Below are 19,458 nucleotides of genomic sequence, written 5' to 3'. Positions count from 1 at the left end.
TATCCCTGGCAGTAGCAAAACATCGCATAGAATCGTGCAAATATGGACACGTTAGCATCGTCAGCTCAATGAAACACTAAAAACAAACAGGAAATTTAACCTCGAAAAACGGGAGAGGGGTTTGTGAAAACATCAGTTTGAATGGTTTGTGCAAGCAATGATGTGTTAAAAATGAATTTTGATTATATCGAATGAAGGTTTAGGTTTTGGTTTCCAAAATATGGGAAATTCAGGAATATTTTTTGGCGGCTCGACTCATAGCTTGCGTGACGTTAATGCTCGAATAATTATGTAAGTAAGAATGATTGCATGCTTGCAATAACTCATTTGTTCGTATTTTTTTCTTTGAAGTTATCTAAATAAAGTCTAACGTTTGTGCCACTCCACCGGAAAACCTGGCCAAGATTGAAGCGAGAGTTCAACATGGGATGGATATTCTGAAACATAACCGGCCAGTGGTTCCTTCTGCCGTTTTTAACATGATAAAGTCAAACCGAGAGCACAAGAAGAACAAGACTTTGTGTGGATATAGAAACGGGGGACTGAAATTAATTTTTGTAAATCCTGCTCTTATTTGGCTTTGTACTCTAACGTGTTGCTGTAAAAAATTAATGCGAACCTCTGAACCTCCGAATGTAATGTTTCCCCTTTTGCTGAAGCCTAGCGGTTCATACGTCCCATTTTCTTTCCATTTGCTCTACTTTATTTATTGTAAAGGTTCAGTTAATTAATCAAAAATGATTGATCAGACGATTACCATGAAATCTAAATCTCCATATTTAAACATCTCAGGCACTTGCCAAGCATGCGCGGTTGATAACTTTTCGCCCACGCGCACTATAAAATTCAGGTACATAAAAACGCCGTATTTAATATAATTTATATTGTATATGTATTAAAACGCCGTATTTTCTATACACCACGTAGTTCCGCCGTAGTCCCCGGCGCGTGTTTTCGTTTTAATATAATTGCAATAAATTTAAAAAAACATGCGCCGGGGTGAGGCTGACATAGACACATAGTCCCAGCTTTGTACATCATTGAATCTACTCTGGCAAAGAGTAACCAATAGACACAGAGCTGGAACTAGGTGACAGAAAGTACTTAAAAACATGACGGGACATTCTTTTTTCATAAAAAAGAAGCGAATATAGGAGAGAGTTTCATAGGCATTTTGGATAATTCTCTTATTCCAAGCAATATTTCAATAATGTAATGCAACCTGCCACACTTCCAAGATATCGTCAAACAATGGTGTCAGGAAGAGGGAGTGACAGAAATGGATTGAACTGCACAGTCAAAAGGCCTAGTATTGAACATCTGTGGGACAATGTGAAGATAAAATAGAGAGAAGCTAAAGAGCTTCTGCTAAAACAACATGACGAGGAACTCCTTTCTCTCAAACACGAGATTGGGGAAAAAGCTGGCAGCATTGACTTGATGAAGCCAGTCCACGATGGTCCTCTTGAATATCTTCCAAAACCAACCAAAAATATTGTGGAGGATTCGAAATTAAACAACATGATATTACTTGAAAATCCTTACTTTATTTGGAGTTACTATTGTAATTGTGTATAATATTACTTATTACAAGAATTTCTTATTATTATTGTAATAACTGCGTTATTGTGAGTTTCGCTTTCTTCCCATATATTTTTGTTGCTTTAAATTACAAAAACGAGAGGAAAAGGTTAATCTCCCATTGAAATGCATTGACCTAACCTCATACAAATATTACACTATATAGTCTATATTCTATTTATGCATGGATTTCTAAGACCTGGACCCCCTATACTTCACGTCTGTGATCTCGCAATATCTAACTAATAGAAATAATTTGGCTTATCTTTTGATTCTTTGTTCAAAATACAAGCTAACATACAATGGGACCTTGTACTCTATTACCGCTTGACAGATCAGTTAAAATAACTGAATCTAATCATATGAAAACAACTATAAACTGGTAATGGTAACACAGTAAAATATAACTAAGGGCCTGTTTATATGATCCCGCCTAGCCGGAACGGGACAGTTTCCGAGATCCCGCTTGTAATACAAACACTAATTAGTGTTTACATGACCACTTTTCCATCTTCTTGCACTTCTTGCCGGGATCCCGCTTAAAGGCGGGACGAGAAATTGCCATATAAACACTCCATCCCGCTTAACCGAGATGATTCGCGATTAACATACATTAGGAGCATGTGTATATATTGGCATATTCGTTTCTACAATAAAACATGCCGTCGAAGGAACCTGCACTACAAAATGAACTCCATATAAACACGCCATCCCGCCTAGGCGAGTTTCCCGGCTAAGCGGGATGAAAACATCCCGTCCCGGCTAAACGGGATCATATAAACAGGCCCTAGGCCTTGTTCTTTACATATAAATATCATTTTAGTTAACGCTGTTGTGGTACAGTCCTTGTCTTAAAGATCGACCATCTTGGAAGGTAACATTGACCATGCTAGGCAACTTGTTGAGTGGATGAGAGACAAGACGTTTGGTTGGCAAATTTGTTATCGAGCTTCACGTGACGGTTGGGAAGAAAGAGATTTTCATAGAAAGTGTGACGATGTCGAATCAACATTAATCTTGGTGAAATGTGGGACAAACATCTTTGATAGTTTTACTGATCAAAGTTGGAAGTCATCAACAGGTATAATTTGCACTAAATATATAGCGCACCAAATACTGGACATTGGTCAATATAAACTCTTGCGGGCTTGCTTCAACGAACATTTACGTCCCGGAGTTCAATGAAATTTTCATTATATGATTTTTATTATCTTGTTTCCTGAATGAATTATCTTAGATATGAATCATTGTCTATTAGAAACCGGTTATTAATTTGCATAAATTGTATCGGTAGAGTCAGTGTATAATGAATAACAAACAGCATAATTATATGTAGGCAAAATAGGACGGCATTTTCTTGAATTTCCCTACACGATTGTGTACTTTGGAACAAGCGAGCGTTTGCCGAACATGGCGCGTTCCAGGTTGTCCCCGTAAATATGAATCTACGTAGGTCTACGTAGATATTCTTTCTCAGAGGATTATTCATAGGGTCTATAATAAAAATTTCTAATTAACAATTAAAAGAGATGGCTGAGAAGAAGAGAGACGATTTTGGAAAACAGTTGAATGAGCTGAAGGAAAAGATCAAAAAGGTAGAAGCGAAGATTGAAAATAAATTACAGAATATTGAAGCGTTGTTGGTAAACTATCAAAAAAGGGGTTCAGGTCCATTAACAGAGCATTTAGAGTGTTTTGTTTGAAGTCAAAAGTTTAATGGATGTTAAAAGATTTTCGTTATTGCTTGAAAGTGAGGAATTCTTACGACTTCCTTAATTGAATTGCTTGAAACTTGAAAAATGTACCTCCATGAGTTTGAGACATTATTATTATTATTATTATTATTGTTATTAGTTCATTAAAATCGTATCGCAGTATAACTGAATTACACGATTATCATAACATACAGTATTAAATATTATAAATACTGAATAGGTTTAAAAAAATAATCACTAGTCTATTTAAATAGGCCGTAGACCGGCTATTGTTTTGGTTTCGTATAGACAATAGTCATAAGCGGATTCGTGAGATTTTTTTTAACAATATATTCTACTGGGTTACAAAAGTTTGTCTTGGATTCCCTTAACCTATGAGCAAACAGCTTGCAAGCCACGTCTCAACAATTTATCAAGGTATCAAGTTCTGTATCAACCAGCGCGTCAGCATTTGACAACGTCGGGCAAATAATTTTAAGAGCACGACCGCTCGCGTAGCCAATCAGATTGCAGGAAAAGCTAGCAGCAAGAAAAAAAATAAGTATAGTAATGTTTAAAAAGCTTATTATTCCTCTTTTTATGGCAAACTGGGAAATCTCATTTACGACTCAGAGAAATAAACTCGGAGAATCCCGCGGAATGATCTCAAAAGCTGTCGAATCGTCCACAAATTTGATACGGCCCTGCCAATTATTTAGAAGCTGGTACCAGACGAGGATTGCAAACAAGATAGGGCCAAGTTTGGTACCTTATGCTAAGCCACTATTAGTTTTCTTCCATGAGAAATAGCAATTGTCAATTTTGACAAAATTGTTTGCGGTCAGTAAGGAAGTCATGGATCCACCGAACAATAGAAGGATGGAAATCGAGACGTTTTAATTCTTCAATTATGTTATCGTCGACCAGGTCGAAACCTTTTCTAAAATCCGCAAAGTATGTAATAGGTAGACTAAAGGCTAATTTCCACTCCGGAAAACGAGCAGCGGATAGGATCTGGTCCGATCCATGAAGTGATTTCGGATCGGATCAAAAAAAGTTAAAACTATTTGAACTTTTTTTATCCGGTCTCGGACGCTTTCGGATCAATATAAGCCAAAAATTTCAACAGACGGCGCACGCCCGGATTATCTCTCGTTCCGATCCGATCCGACCCTCGTTTTCCGGAGTGGAAATTAGCCTTAAGGCATGGGTTGTGGATTTTCCCGGAAAGGAAAATTGTTTAGGGTCCACTTTGTTAGCAACTTGCGACAACAAGGATTTAAGTGTAAAACCTTCTAGGACTTTTTCCACTTGAAATGTCAAATAAATGGGACGCAGATCGTTCTCGAGGAGCTGATATCACGCGTAAGTGGGGGAAAATGAGAGGTAAGACTAAACAAAGAATCATTACATTAACGTGGAAGTTTATGAATTTTGTCTAACATCATTCGGTTCAAAATTTACCGAGTTACAAAATTTAATTGGGGGGGGGTACTTTTTCCATGAATAGTTTTAGCTACTCCCCCAGGCCTGGACCTGGTCTAAGCCACAAATATCCAGGCCAACAAAAGAAGGTGGCCTGGAGCACGAATTTTTACTATTTACTTTTTCACTATATGTACATCATTGTGTGATAATAGACACAATCGCTTGCACGCACCCACACACCCATACACAAACACCCACACAAACACACAAACACACAAACACTAAAGTGATGGCTGGGTAACCACAACAGCCTGAGAAGCCAATTACTGTGGACCCAAAAGATTAAGAACAAACATAAATACAATACACAATCAAAACGTCTAGAAACAACAGTTCACTGGTTCAATTCCTCAATCTTGACTTGAAAAACATTTTAATTAAACGATTGCTATTGGTTGATCTGTGCAAAATACAATAGACATGTGATTAGAAAGGAACAATTTTTTTCGTAAATATACCTCAACATAGTCAGTGAGTTGTATTGTAGTTTTATGTGGTCTCTAAACTATGTAGATTCTATTAACTGTGTGGTAACCCAGCACATAATGACACACCAAATTTTCACTTCGAAAGCAACCAATTCTGTTCGAAGAAAGCCAATAGACCTTTTCAGCTTGTATGCAAATTAACATGGTCTGAAATGGTTAAGCTTTATTGTCTATGCCATGATCAAAACATGGGAAATGGTTTGATTGGCATGCAAGCTGAAATGGTCTATTGGTAAATTATTTCGCTTTGTAATTCGCTCTTCTTATCCATGCTATCCATATCAACACTTGAAATGCAATGTAAAACCAGATAGATCTACTGTATAGTGTCACATAAATAGCTGAACAAAAATAACATATCGACCTATACCTTGAGCTTATCCTCTTCTATTTTAGCAAGTGAGTGAATTTTCTTGTTTTCTAGTTGTTTACTGGCCAGCTGAATGGATTAGTTCAAATGTCAATGGTATAATATATATGTAATACATTTATGGAAAACTGGCATCAAAATATAAAACATTTATGGAAAACTGGCATAAAAATATATTACATTTATGGAAAACTGGCATCGAGATATAATACATTTATGGAAAACTGGCACAAAATATAATACATTTATGGTAAACTGGCACAAAATATAATACATTTATTGAAAACTGGTACAAAATATAATAAATTAATGGAAAACTGGCATCAAAATATAATACATTTATGGAAAACTGGCATCAATTGGTTCATTGGTTGGATGAAATATTCATATAATTTATACAAAGTTAAAATAGTTTAAACTCTGGGGCCGATTATATAAAACTACATTTTCAGTAGCTAAATCGCAGTTAACTCAGAAATACATGACTCTTATTGGTCAATTCTGTCACTAACTACATTAAAAGTTAAAAATTAATTACGTTTTGATACAACCGGTTCCTAGTAAGGGTCATGCATTACCGCATATTTTAAAAAGCTGAAAGGGATATTCCATGTTAAATCAAGGTTTCACTAATCGTCTTTATAGTATGTTCTCTAGTAAATAAAATTCTTTAGTAAGTGCATGCCAATATCACACGTTGCGCATTTTGAATATATCAAACATGCCAATTGCTGTACAATCTGTTTAAAATTAACCTCTAATGAATCGCAAGTGCTGTAAAACAACTTGAAGAGGTTATAGACATAGCTGCAATGTTACCTGCTAATTGCATCGACAGATTGTTATTCTCATTTCGCAGACTCTAAAACGAAAGTGGAATAAAATCGTAATTACGAAAGCAAGATATAATTAATGGTATTTAAAAACGAACCTGCGGCTGAGAAGCCAGGGAGTTCATTTCTTTTTGCGTCTTTTCCCGTAATTCACTCAACTTTCTAAGAACAGAAACACCACGTGAGAGTGGAGAACCAAAGAGAATCATCGCGATTATGAGAAAGGTGGAATTTTTGTGTGATATTATTTAGAACCGCGAGTGGCTAATTACCGCGTGTATACGTAACCATGGAATGACTCAACAGTAAACCAAATGTTGGCAAATCATAGTAAAATTGTCGCAGTAAACAATTAACGTGGGTGTATTGGAAAATTAAAAATATGTTGAGTAATTAATTAACAAAGAAATACATATCTAGTAAATTATTCTAAAGGTGAGAAAAAAACGACAAAATATTTCCACACCTCCGGCTATCATTGACAGTAGAATTCTGTGAGCTCCTCTAACTTTTGATTTTGCAACTCCTGACGTTCCATTAACACTTCATTTTCACTCAAAACCAAATTGCATTGCTTCTCCAATTGTTGCCTAGTAGATAAGAAAATTTCGTGAGAAAATAAAACCCTTCCGAAAAAAAAGCAAGTGGCTTGTTGCGAGGAAGTCAAAACGTGGCTAATATTGCAGATTTTCTTCGGCAAAAAATTTCAGGAAGAAAGCTATATTTGCGTATTTTCAAATTTTTACAGGAGAAAAGAAAATTTGTTTTACTCCCGTTACACGTGTATTTAGTCTTTACTTTATTAAAACGGTAAACCATATCTTATATAAACAAACAGGCCAAAATTGTTTCACAAATAACCTCGGTTTTGATGAAACATTCTTTTCTTTTCCCATTTTGGATTATAAGAACTCCAGATTTTCTCGTTCGTTATTAAAAACACAAAATGTCCACTGTCTGAATAAATTATAAAATTTATAGTGATTTTTTCAAAAGTATTTCCCAATTGGAAAGTAGCTCTTTGGTAAAGAACACCTCCACGACTTTTTTAAACCATATTCAGAAAGTATAAAGATTTTTTATACGGGCAATAATGAACTAAGGGGCTCATTTCAATATCTCAAAATCATCTCATGCTTCGTTGAATGTAAACAGCCCCTAATTTTTCAGTTTTGTGCAATTCATTCTCACGTCATGGCCGGAACAAATAAAAGCCTCTCAACCTTACACAATAGAGTCAGGAAAGGAATAAAGACATAGTTTGTACTAAATATGCTGGTTATTTTGATCTCTCACTAGGAAGACAATAAAACTGCAGGTTGCAATTGTTTCTTCACTTTTCGGGGGGATCTAAAAACTGTTCTGCAGAGAGTTCTCTTTTATGCGCACAGAAAATTTCAAACATTTTTTATTATTTCTTTTAAAATTAAAAACTACATAAGTAAATAAAATAATTTTTTATTCACACATTTGTAAAATTTTTAAAGTGTATGCCAATTTCACACGGTTGCGCATTTTGAATATATCAAAAGGTGTTTTAAAAAAACTATGCAATATATTTTGTTACTGCAAAGGTCTATTAGCCTTTAAAGTTACCGCACGTGACGTCAAATCGGGAATTTCGTACAACTTAAACAAAAGAAAACTGATTTGCAATGCCGTTATACCTACACGCGCGTTCAAAATTCCACATTCAAAACACATTTAGCGACATATATAGATAACGAAGTCCACAGTTCTTACCATTTCATTAAAAGCATCCCTTTCTAAACTGGTTGTCTTTTTAGCCTACACACGCACAAAGAAGACGTTCAGAGAACGGTTGTACAAAGTTGAACCTCAATTGGTTCATTATATCTCATACACACTAATACGGATTAGTTCCACTTACCACTTTTAGTACTTCACTTAGGGTGTTTTGCCCGGCAGCCTCCCTTTGCTGAAGATGGGAAAATTGCCCTTTAAGAAGTACAGTCTTACGCTCATTTTTGTGGGTAGCCGCTGCGCATGCGCGGCTAACCACTATGTTATAGCTGAAAAGTGTCCGCGTCCGTCTAAATGTCCACATCTTCGGAAATCGTCGGATAAGTGAACAGAACACGATTATGAACTATTAGTGTTTGTTGACATCTTCGGTGATTGTCGGATGACCGAAACGAACTAACATGGATGCACACCACTATTGTTGCAATTGCACGATTTCTGGAATTCGGGAACATATTTATTTATTTCAAAGTACTTTTGGCATGGGGGAACATATTTATTGATTCGTAAGTACTTTTGGCATGCTATTTATTATCCATATATAATTGTATATGATTTCCAAAGGTAACACAGCATAAGTATTAAAACTTGCTTATATCGCCCATTTCATTTGTTGATTAATTTCAAATAGTTAAATTTAAAAACGTTTGGGCTAAACCATAATAGATTTTAGGCCTATGGATATTTAAAATGGCTTTTGTATTGTAAAACAGAGCGGATATTGATACACCCTGCATATTTAATACCTTGTATATATTTAATGACTTGTACATACATGGAAATGTTAATATGCACACATTTGTATTTTTTGAATATGAAATATTTATATTCCATTTGCTTAAAAAAGATCAAGATATTAAATGCTAAATTATGCTTCCTGTAAACACTAAAATTGAGCATAGGAATTATGCTTAAATTCACAATGATGGTGATGGAAGAAAATGGCTGAGATATCTAAAATGCAGGGGACTTGATAGATCAGGTTGTATAAAAAAACAGTAATCGAAGACCAATATAGTCATTGCAAATGTCCCATTCCCAAAATTCCATGTTTAGACATATAATTAATATAAAAATTTTACTCAAGTTAGTTTAAACTCACAGACAATGTGTATATTGTAGAAACATATGTGTATGTAAACTACTGATAATATATTCAAATCAAGACCTAACTTATAAATATATAAGTTCAAAGTCATATAAGATTCTTTAATTAAATGATATGAAATATATACCATTTTGTCAAATAACAAGTGTCAATTGTCACTAGAAAGCTTTAACATAATTTAACAGAACTTTATATTTTTTTTGTTTTACTTTATTTTATGTAACTGTGCAGTTCCTATAAACATAACTTTTAGAATAGTTCAATGATTTTCTTCTGGATAGTGTCATAAACAATGTCCAGTTCATCAATGTCTGCTATCAATTGATTGATAAGCTTTTCTGGTGTCATTTGATCTAGCGAGTCATCTGTGGAACATCTAGCTATGAGCTGATGCACAATGCTGTTGAAGGCTGTCAAATTGAATTCGTACAGGAACAATAACATCCGATATACTAGCTAATAAATAATCAAGGAGCATAAAAAAAAGTACTTGGAAAACGTTAAAAAATCTTTCTCTCCTTCCAAACTAAGCTTTATGTTATCAGATGATTTGTACCACCACTCTGGAACCTTACTCTCTTTTTTGTTCTGTCCACCTATTCTGTTTTTTAAAAATCATGCATTTCCTATCTTTTGTAAATATGTTTTAAATATGTTATTATTCTGTCGTTAAAAATGTATTTAAATTATACAATAAAAAAATTAAATATATTGTGCAAAAAAATCGATTTCGTGAATTCGACTGGCTAACATATGGCATTAGAAAGTAAAATTATAAGCATTAGTCTATATTGACTCGCCACTATAGCAGCCTGGAGTTTGACATTGAATCAAACTTGAATTTTTTTGCCAAACCATAGCTTTATCGCAGGCAATGATTTGCAAATGTTTTCGAGGCTACCCACATGTACGCATTGCGTACCTATTTTTTCTAAAATAGGTAGGAAAAAGCATCTCTTGGATATATAGCGAGAAACAAGCAAGAGAAAACGCTTTGCAAGTACAGGCGATACTCAAATCTCAAAATGCGATGACTTTATAATTCTGGAACATACTCAAGACAGATGACAAGTCCTTATGAATGCATGCAAAACGATTTCGAGCTTTCGTACAACCGGGCACGTGTTACATGTGATGTTTGACGATACCTTTGAACTTCTGTGAAACTGTGAATCTCTCTTTCTAACTGCGCATTAACCAACTTACAATCTGCAATGAGATAGTAAATCATATAATAATGAAAACAGCATTGCCTGGTGTTTCCCAACTGAGAGACACAAGGACAGCATCAACTAGCGTTGAACCAATTTTTGGGATATTACCTAATTTCTGAACTATGCAAAGGTACTGAAGTTCAAAAGTCGAAGACGACGAGTGGGTGAGACTAAAATGTCATATTCAAGTACGTAGTTACGTACCGGACGCATCTTTAAGTCACTGTTCGAAACATGCCAATTGTTGTAAGATCTGTTTAAAATTAACCTCTAATGAATCGCAAGTGCTATAAAACAACTTGCAGAGGTTATAGACATAGCTGCAATGTCACCTGCTCCGACAGATTCTTATTTTCATTTCGCATACCCTAAAACGAAAGTCCAATAAAATCGTAACTACGAAAGCAAGAATAAATTGATGGTATTTAAAAACGAACCTGCAGCTGAGAAGCGAGGTAGTTGATTTCTTCTTGCGTCTTTTCCCGTAATTCACTCAACTTTCTAAGAACAGAAACACAACATGAGAATGGAGAACCAAAGAGAATCATCGCGATTTTGAGAAAGGTAGAATTTTTGTTTGAAATTATTTAGAACCGCTATCTAAGAAATCAGTCACATGTGGATTAGCATGTATGTAACTTTCAGGACAATTAAAGACAACCTTTGGTAGAATTGTCAAGAGTTTAATGTTCAGGTTCATGTTCAGAGGTTCATCCGCAGCAATTTTAGTTCTTATATACTGTAATAACAGTTCTAAATGAATGCTTCTAGATCTTTGTTCAGAAAAATAGTAAAGATGGGATGTATGGGCAATTACAAATTAATTAAGTAGCCTACACTCATTGCTTTAGGCAAAACCAGTCAGCAAAAGCTGGCCCTGGACCCTTTTCTTGTTGAATTTGATAAAATACTGAAGTGCACAGAAACTGTAATAAAGTTGCAATTCATTCCTTATTCATATCATCTAATTCTCAATATAGAAGTATTAGTATTATCTGAGGTTTATAAAAGGTGGGCAGTTAATAATATTAGATTGAATGATTTAATATTAGATTAAATTGACGCATCGATTCTGCCTCTATAATGAATACAATTGGTTTGTATCCGGAGCAACCTGGTTAAACCACAATTGAACTGATCAAATTGATATGTTCATACTAATGAGGTTTTATATACTTTGGGTTTTATATGTGACACATATGTATAATTATAACAAATTCAGAGTTGATTATAGTTTATTGAGCTTCATTGTATGTCAATTTGCTCAAAACTAGTCATCTTCAAAAAGTTATATGAAAAAAATTAAATGCTCTATCAAATTGAACATATATGTTATCATATAATATTTTTACATATTTTACAACAAATACATAGCCAACTGATTGCCAGCCTGGCCCACAACCGGATACTTAAATATGAATAGAAGACTAAAACAACAAGACGCCTGTTCTGGCGTTAACTCCGGCGCACGTGCCAGTCTTTAATATAGAGCTTCTGAACATAAACAATACAATACAAGACATTTTTGGTGTCTCTTAGTCAAATACTTGTCTAGGGCGCGCGCATTGATTAGAACTTAATTAAATGAAACGGTTTAATTATTAGCGCGAGCAAACTAATCACGACTAACATGATATTTAAGTGACGCGCAAACGTGTATTCAAGTAATTGCACTGATGAAGGTCCGGGTTAACGGACCGAAAGCTTTGCAGTATTTAATACTTACGTGGTGTACCTACAAGTTATTATAATTACTAAAGTCGCCATGCAATCATACAAGAAAATTATAAACAATACAGTTCATATTCGCATTTAGATGCCTTACGAAGCTAAATGTTCGATCGCGAAATTCAGCAGCACATCGTACTTTAAAAAGTATAGAAGTTCAATTGTTCGAAAATGTAAACAAACCGCATGATACATTCGCTTTGTCTCACACTTAGCCTTTGGAATTCGCGCTTATATATTATATCTTCAATCCTGTGCAAACTACGACGTGTCAACGCGCCCATACACGACCACATCATCTTGTTAAATGGCGAAATAGCAGCGATATTATTAAAATAGGACCAGAATCTACATGTATTAAATATATTCTTAGTCCAATTCAATCTAAACTTAATCGAAGAGCATGAAAACAACGGTTTATTTGTTCCTCTTGAAGGAATTGCCGTATCATGCGAGCGAAATCGAATCGCGCATCGGAAAATTAGCCAAAGCTGTGCACCACAACTCTTAGGAGATAAGACTGGGACGTAGATAAATACAGTCACATACACACTTTAATTACTAGAATGTTTCCCGCCATTTCAGACTTGCGACGACGAAAAATAAAAAAAAAAACAAAAAAACAACACAACAAAACCGGGGCGAATTTTCAACTCCGTCGCTGACGCCGGAGTAATTACCTTTATTTTAGTGCTTGCTAAGTCTTGATATGGATCGACTAACATGCTTCGATTGATTAACTAATAAATTAATTTCAGGTTATTGTATGTGCATGTAAAAAATTCAATAGATGAAATGTACCTAGTTTATTTTTAATTTAGGAGAATTTGGATGAATGAAATGCAATTCATATGAAAATTAGAAAACAAACACAAAATAAAGCTCTTCAGATGAATGCATCTTAATAGGTAAAAGTTCTAACATCTTAAGAGAGAATTAAATAACTAACCTGCATGATTTAATAGCATTTGTGGGAGCTAGTCACACAGGTTAACCATTTGACTTCTTAAGTCTGAGTTCTGACTATACATTCATAATTTCTAGTATTAAATTACAACTAACTCAAACATATATATTTAAATAGAATGTGCACATACAGTGACAAATGTTGTAGTAGATTACTTTGCAGGAGTAAAATGCAAAATTTCCACTGTGAAGATAGCACAATTTTGAGAGTTAGCTATTTGGTCTGATGAGATAAGGAAACTTTCATAGTTCGGATAAAAGAAATTTATAAACCAAATCATGACAATTATACTTTGAAACAATATGTCAAATTATATCTATTGATTTTAAAAATAATAACAGAATGAAATGATATGGGTAAAAATAAGACGAGAGAAAAACATCCCGGACTATCTTTGGTAAATATAATTCCACTATATTCTGTCACTGGACCAAGAATGGAAAAGAACTCGAAATAGTGAACCATGCTAAGATCCTTGGACTTACAGTCAGCAGTGATCTAAAGTGGAGAGCACATGTGGAGCAAATTGTGTCGAAAGCTACCAAGAGATTATATCTGATAACACAACTTAAACGAGCAAATGTCCCTATCGAAGACATAATAATGATATATTGTGCATGTATACGGTCGATTTTGGAATACGCGTCACCTGTTTTTCACAACTCGTTGCCCGTGTACCTAAGCAACGAGATTGAGAGGGTACAAAAACGGTTTTTGAGAAGAGTATATCCGGACCACGGTTATGATGACGCTATTAACATTTGGCTATTTCTAAAACCAGGAACGGGGAATCGGGGAACGGAACGGGGAACGAAATGTTTATTTTATATTTCTCCTCACCCCATAGGACACCATACAGAACAACCAGCCAACCAACCAACAAACCCACACACACACCGACCAACAGACACAAACCAAAACCCCTCATGCAAACCCACACCCCACACCACCACAAACCCAGAACAACTAGCACAACAACAGTAACAAGAACACCACAACTTCGAATACCAACCCACTATCGACAACCTAATAACAACAGACACCAAACCCATCAACCAAACAACAATGAGCAACAACCAGCACCTCACATAAACATTCCATCTCACTTGAACTACAACACGCAACAACAAATCCTGGATTTTCTAAGACGCAACAAACCCACACACCACAAATAACAAAAAACCAACTAAAACTCAGCACAGATACAAACAATTACAACAAACGAAACATCCTAAAATATTTAAAAACACAATGGAACACAAATAACAACAGACACAAAAGCAAAAATAAACTACATAAAAAACTCAAATACAACTCCCAACACAATACTATTGTCAACATCACTAACAAACCCATCTCACATGAAGCACAAAAAACCCTGTCGAAAGGTCTTACCTTTGTCCCGACACCCAAACACACACCATACAAGACCATATATGACTCTTTTCTGAAATATAAAAAAAGCATGTACAATAAATATTTCTTCAGAAACAGAAAGGACACTAAAAAACATCCATTTAAACTACCCAGTAACTTCACAGCACCAACCCCGACAACAGCAACCTGATAGAATACATATCAAATGTACTCTACGATCTCAAAACTGAATTTGGAACACAAAAACAAACTACAAAAACCAACATATCCTCACAAAGCCTCAAAACCATCCATGATCTGAAAAAGGATGATGATATAATAATCAAACCAGCAGACAAAGGAGGAGCCATTGTGATATGGCCAATGGAAGATTATCTTACTGGATATAGACAACTTTATAATGAGAAACACTACTAGAAACTAACACATGACCCGACCCCTGAAATTTTAACTGAAACCAAAACCCTAGCACACAAACTCCACAAATCTAAGGCCATTGACAACACAACATTTAAATATCTCACAACTGACAATCAAGCCAGGACACCACAACTTTACCTTTTACCCAAAATACACAAAACTAACATTCCAGGTCGACCTATCATCTCCGGTTGTGGTGGACCAACAGTCAAGCTTTCTCAATATGCTGACCATCTACTCAAACCACTCCTACAACACATACCATCATATGTCCAGGACACTACAGACTTTCTATGCCGGATATTTGCTCAGAATAACACACTACCAGACAAGTTCATACTTATTACTATTGACGTAAGAAGTCTCTATACCAACATACCTAATGATCAAGGCATCCAAGCCTGTGTAGACATGTTGAAAGAAATCAACAAAATTACCCCTGAAATGGAGAAACTAGTTCATGACATCCTATCCCTTGTACTTAAGAAGAACGCCTTTGCTTTTAACAACGAACACTTCCTACAAATTCACGGCACTGCTATGGGATCACCAATGGCACCTACCTATGCAAACATATTCATGGCAGCACTTGAACAGGAGCTCCTCCAACAAGCTCCTGAAAATCTTATACCTATTGAATGGATAAGATTTATAGATGACATATTTGCAATCTGTACACATAGCACTGACAAACTGGAAAAATTCCTTAAATACATCAACAATTTCCATCCTACCATTAAATTTGACTTCTCCTTTTCTGAGGAATGTGTCAACTTCCTTGACACAACTATCTACAAAAACAAAAACAACAAACTGGAATCAGACCTGTACATTAAACAAACTGACAAAACCCTTCTACAACACAAAAGCTCATTTCACCCCACCACATGCAAGAATGCAGTCATCTACAGTCAGGCACTACGATACAGACGCATTATTACAGACAACAACAAATTACAACAACGACTAAACCACCTCCTTATTGCACTGATCCATCGCGGATATGACCATGACACCATCACCACTAACTTCAACAAAGCCCTACAATACACTCAAACAGACCTACTCAATAGGAAACAAAACCAAAAAAACACAAGCCACCCAATTTTCTCCATTCCATACAACACAAACACAAAATACATTGCAAATATCCTACGTAAACACTGGAACATATTGGAGAATGACCCCACACTGAGGAGTCTATGGCAAGAACCTCCAATTGTAGCCTACCAACGTAATACTAACCTGAGAGACACACTTATCCCAGCAAAACTTAATACCAGACACAACACTAACCAAACATAATAACATCCCATAACCCAAATCCCCCAAGCCTCCCATCAACCCCAAACCTAACCTAAATCAGCCAGAAACCTCCACACCACCCTGAACACAGAGATACAAAAAAATTTTTAACCACTCCCAATTAACATTGTGTCTGAATACCACCTTGAAAACACAAGAGTGGATATAACAAACCAAAGAACTTACTGGGACACACTGGGTTATAAGTGAGAACATGCAAGAACCAACACATGACAAGCAAACCCTGTGGCACTCTCCTGTGAAAACTACATGACCTTAACCAGTCACATATCAAATCTGGCATCCTGGGCATCCTGCTGACATAAGTATAGAATAATTTTTTTTACAAAAATACTTGTCCTTAGCAGAATCAAGCCATAAATGTGACCAGATGCCCAAACAGAACCTAAATGTTCAACCATACGGATTAAATACACTTCAAATCATACCACATGAACATGGTCACGGGAAACATGGTCAGGTCCAACAATCCTTATGTAATATAATGTACAGTTCATATGTTGTATATATACAGTAACCATTGATATCTATATACCTACAACCTTACACTCACAATTATATGCACGGTTTACAAACTGATTATAAAACTTCTAAATACATACGAACCTTTATAATTAAAAACCTTGACTAGCTTAAATTGATCACCCTAGTAACGACCGAAACCCCCACCCCCACGGTCGACACATCGCCGAACATCGACCCACGTAAGTTTTTAGGACCCAGGATATTTTACTACCCACAGATGACGATATTGCATTGTAATTCCTCACCAAAGTCCAAAACAACTCGACCATACTTGTATTAACTCATGACTACGGCATACGGGTATATAATAAAATGTAACTTGAACAATAATAACGAACCATACCATAGGCATTACCATAGGCAGCCCAGACTTTGACTTGCGCGTGTGATACTCGCGCGCGTGTCGCGCTTACGTTGTTTACTTCGTCTATATATTATGACAAGGTAGGAAAGAGTTTATCAAAATATGACAGATATACCTTCGTAAATGTATAATTATCTAAAAAATTACTTGAAGAAACGCCACAAAAACTACAACCTAATAATTAACGATGATTAAACTACATTATCCTGCAGTTTCCATGTTTTTAAACAACATCTAAAGCCTTCAAATTAGCGAAATAAAACAGGAATTCATACGGAATTTTGAGAAAACTATCCGAGGGTCACTCCGCCTAAAGAAACGTCATCTTTTTTGAGATATTAACTAAACGCTCATTGGCTTACCTGCAGAACCACCAATGAGAACCAATGAGCGTTTAGTTAATATCTCAAAAAAGATGACGATTCCTTAGGCGGAGTGACCCTCGGATAGTTTTCTCAAAATTCCGTATGAATTCCTGTTTTATTTCGCTAATTTGAAGGCTTTAGATGTTGTTTAAAAACATGGAAACTGCAGGATAATGTAGTTTAATCATCGTTAATTATTAGGTTGTAGTTTTTGTGGCGTTTCTTCAAGTAATTTTTTAGATAACAAGACGCCGTTCTGGCGTTAACTCCGGCGCACGTGCCAGTCTTCAATATAGAGCTTCTGAACATAAACAATACAGTTCGCGTAATTGTTTCGCATACATATTCGCATTTAGATGCCTTACGAACCTAAATGTTCGATCGCAAAATTCAGAAGCACATCGCAGTATAGAAGTTCAATTGTTCAAAAATGTAAATAAACCGCATGATACATTCGCTTCGTCTTACACTTTGCCTTTGGAATTTGCGCTTATATAGTTGTATTAAATCTTCGATCCTGTGCAAACTACGCGACGTGTCAACGCGCCGATGCACGACCACATCATCTTGTTAAACGGCGAAATAGCAGCGATATTATTAAAATAGGACCGGTGTCCCAGGAAATTTGGCCCCCCCGGGCCATATTTCCTAGGAAATTTGGCCCCTCTGGGGGTCATATTTCCTAGGAAATATGGCCCCCCTTTCGGAAATTTGGCCCCCTCGAAAACATATACTTTATTACCATGAGTTCGAGAATCGAGAAGCTTCTAAAAGCAAGATCGTAAATGTTTGTTTGTATTCATACTTAGTTTGCTTCATTTATTTGTTGTGTAAAAGCTTTTCATCTCGGCGAAGAGCTAAGACGAATATTGTTAATGTGCACGTGGCTAACTTCTAGGATTATCATAACATTACTTGGGGCTTTAATCGAGAAATAAATAAATAAGTGGTAATTTCCTAAAACAACCTTTCCTATCTATGTATAACCGCTAAGTCTATAATTTATAGCCTTTATAAGGTCGCCAAATTAAGAATTTCTGGGGAGGACAAATCACGTATTTCACAGTTCGGAAATTTGGTCCCCCTCGATAACATACTTTATACTCTCAATATATATATATATAATATATATGTAATATATATATATATATATATATATATATATATATATATATATATATATATATAAAATATATATAGTTTTGAAAATCGCGAACTTTTGACTCAATATTCAACAAGTTTCTGAACCTAATATGAAATTCGTCAGAATAACAACCACACTTTAGCAAGCGATGACAACATGCGTTGGCGAAAGTGTTAATGTGCTGCGGCTAACATTTAGGGAGTAATTAATACAAATTTGCATAAAAACGTTTAAAAACAATCGGCAAACACAAAAACAAGGTTACATGCACCCATATAAAATCCGTCAGTGTTGTTTGTAAGTAGTAACTCAAACAAGAGTACAGCTAGATAGACTTTTATACACTTAAAACTTTTATACACTTAACGGTTCTCTAGCTCTAAAATGGTAAAGTAAACTATGTTTTTTAGAGGGGGGCCAAATTTCCGAATGGGGGGCCAAATTTCCTAGGATATTTGGCCCGGGGGGGCCAAATTTCCTGTGACACCGGCTCTACATGTATTGAATATATTCTTACCCCAATTCAATCTAAACTTAATCGAACAGCATGAAAAGGACGGTTTATTTGTTCCTCTTGGAGGAATTGCCGTATCATGCGAGCGAAATCGAATCGCGCATTGGACTGAATTAGCCAAAGCTGTGCACCACAACTCTTGAGAGATAAGACTGGGACGTAGATAAATACAGTCACATACACACTTT

The 19,458-nt window shown here is 35.6% G+C and overlaps 1 long non-coding RNA gene across 1 annotated transcript; it reads right to left on the bottom strand.

Annotated features, from left to right (window-relative positions):
- Positions 1–10,129: 10,129 nt before the first annotated feature.
- Positions 10,130–16,990, bottom strand: LOC114542595. The gene is made up of 7 exons (XR_003689703.1): positions 15,767–16,990; positions 15,596–15,663; positions 15,412–15,471; positions 14,631–14,682; positions 10,978–11,041; positions 10,745–10,908; positions 10,130–10,535 (listed from the first exon to the last, which is right to left on the bottom strand). It is a non-coding gene; the product is annotated as an uncharacterized LOC114542595 (long non-coding RNA).
- Positions 16,991–19,458: the final 2,468 nt, after the last annotated feature.

This window comes from Dendronephthya gigantea, unplaced genomic scaffold (assembly GCF_004324835.1).
Source record: "Dendronephthya gigantea isolate DGI-Jeju-01 unplaced genomic scaffold, DenGig_1.0 000369F, whole genome shotgun sequence".
Lineage (NCBI taxonomy): Eukaryota > Metazoa > Cnidaria > Anthozoa > Malacalcyonacea > Nephtheidae > Dendronephthya > Dendronephthya gigantea.
This window is presented reverse-complemented; position numbering and strand designations above follow the sequence as displayed.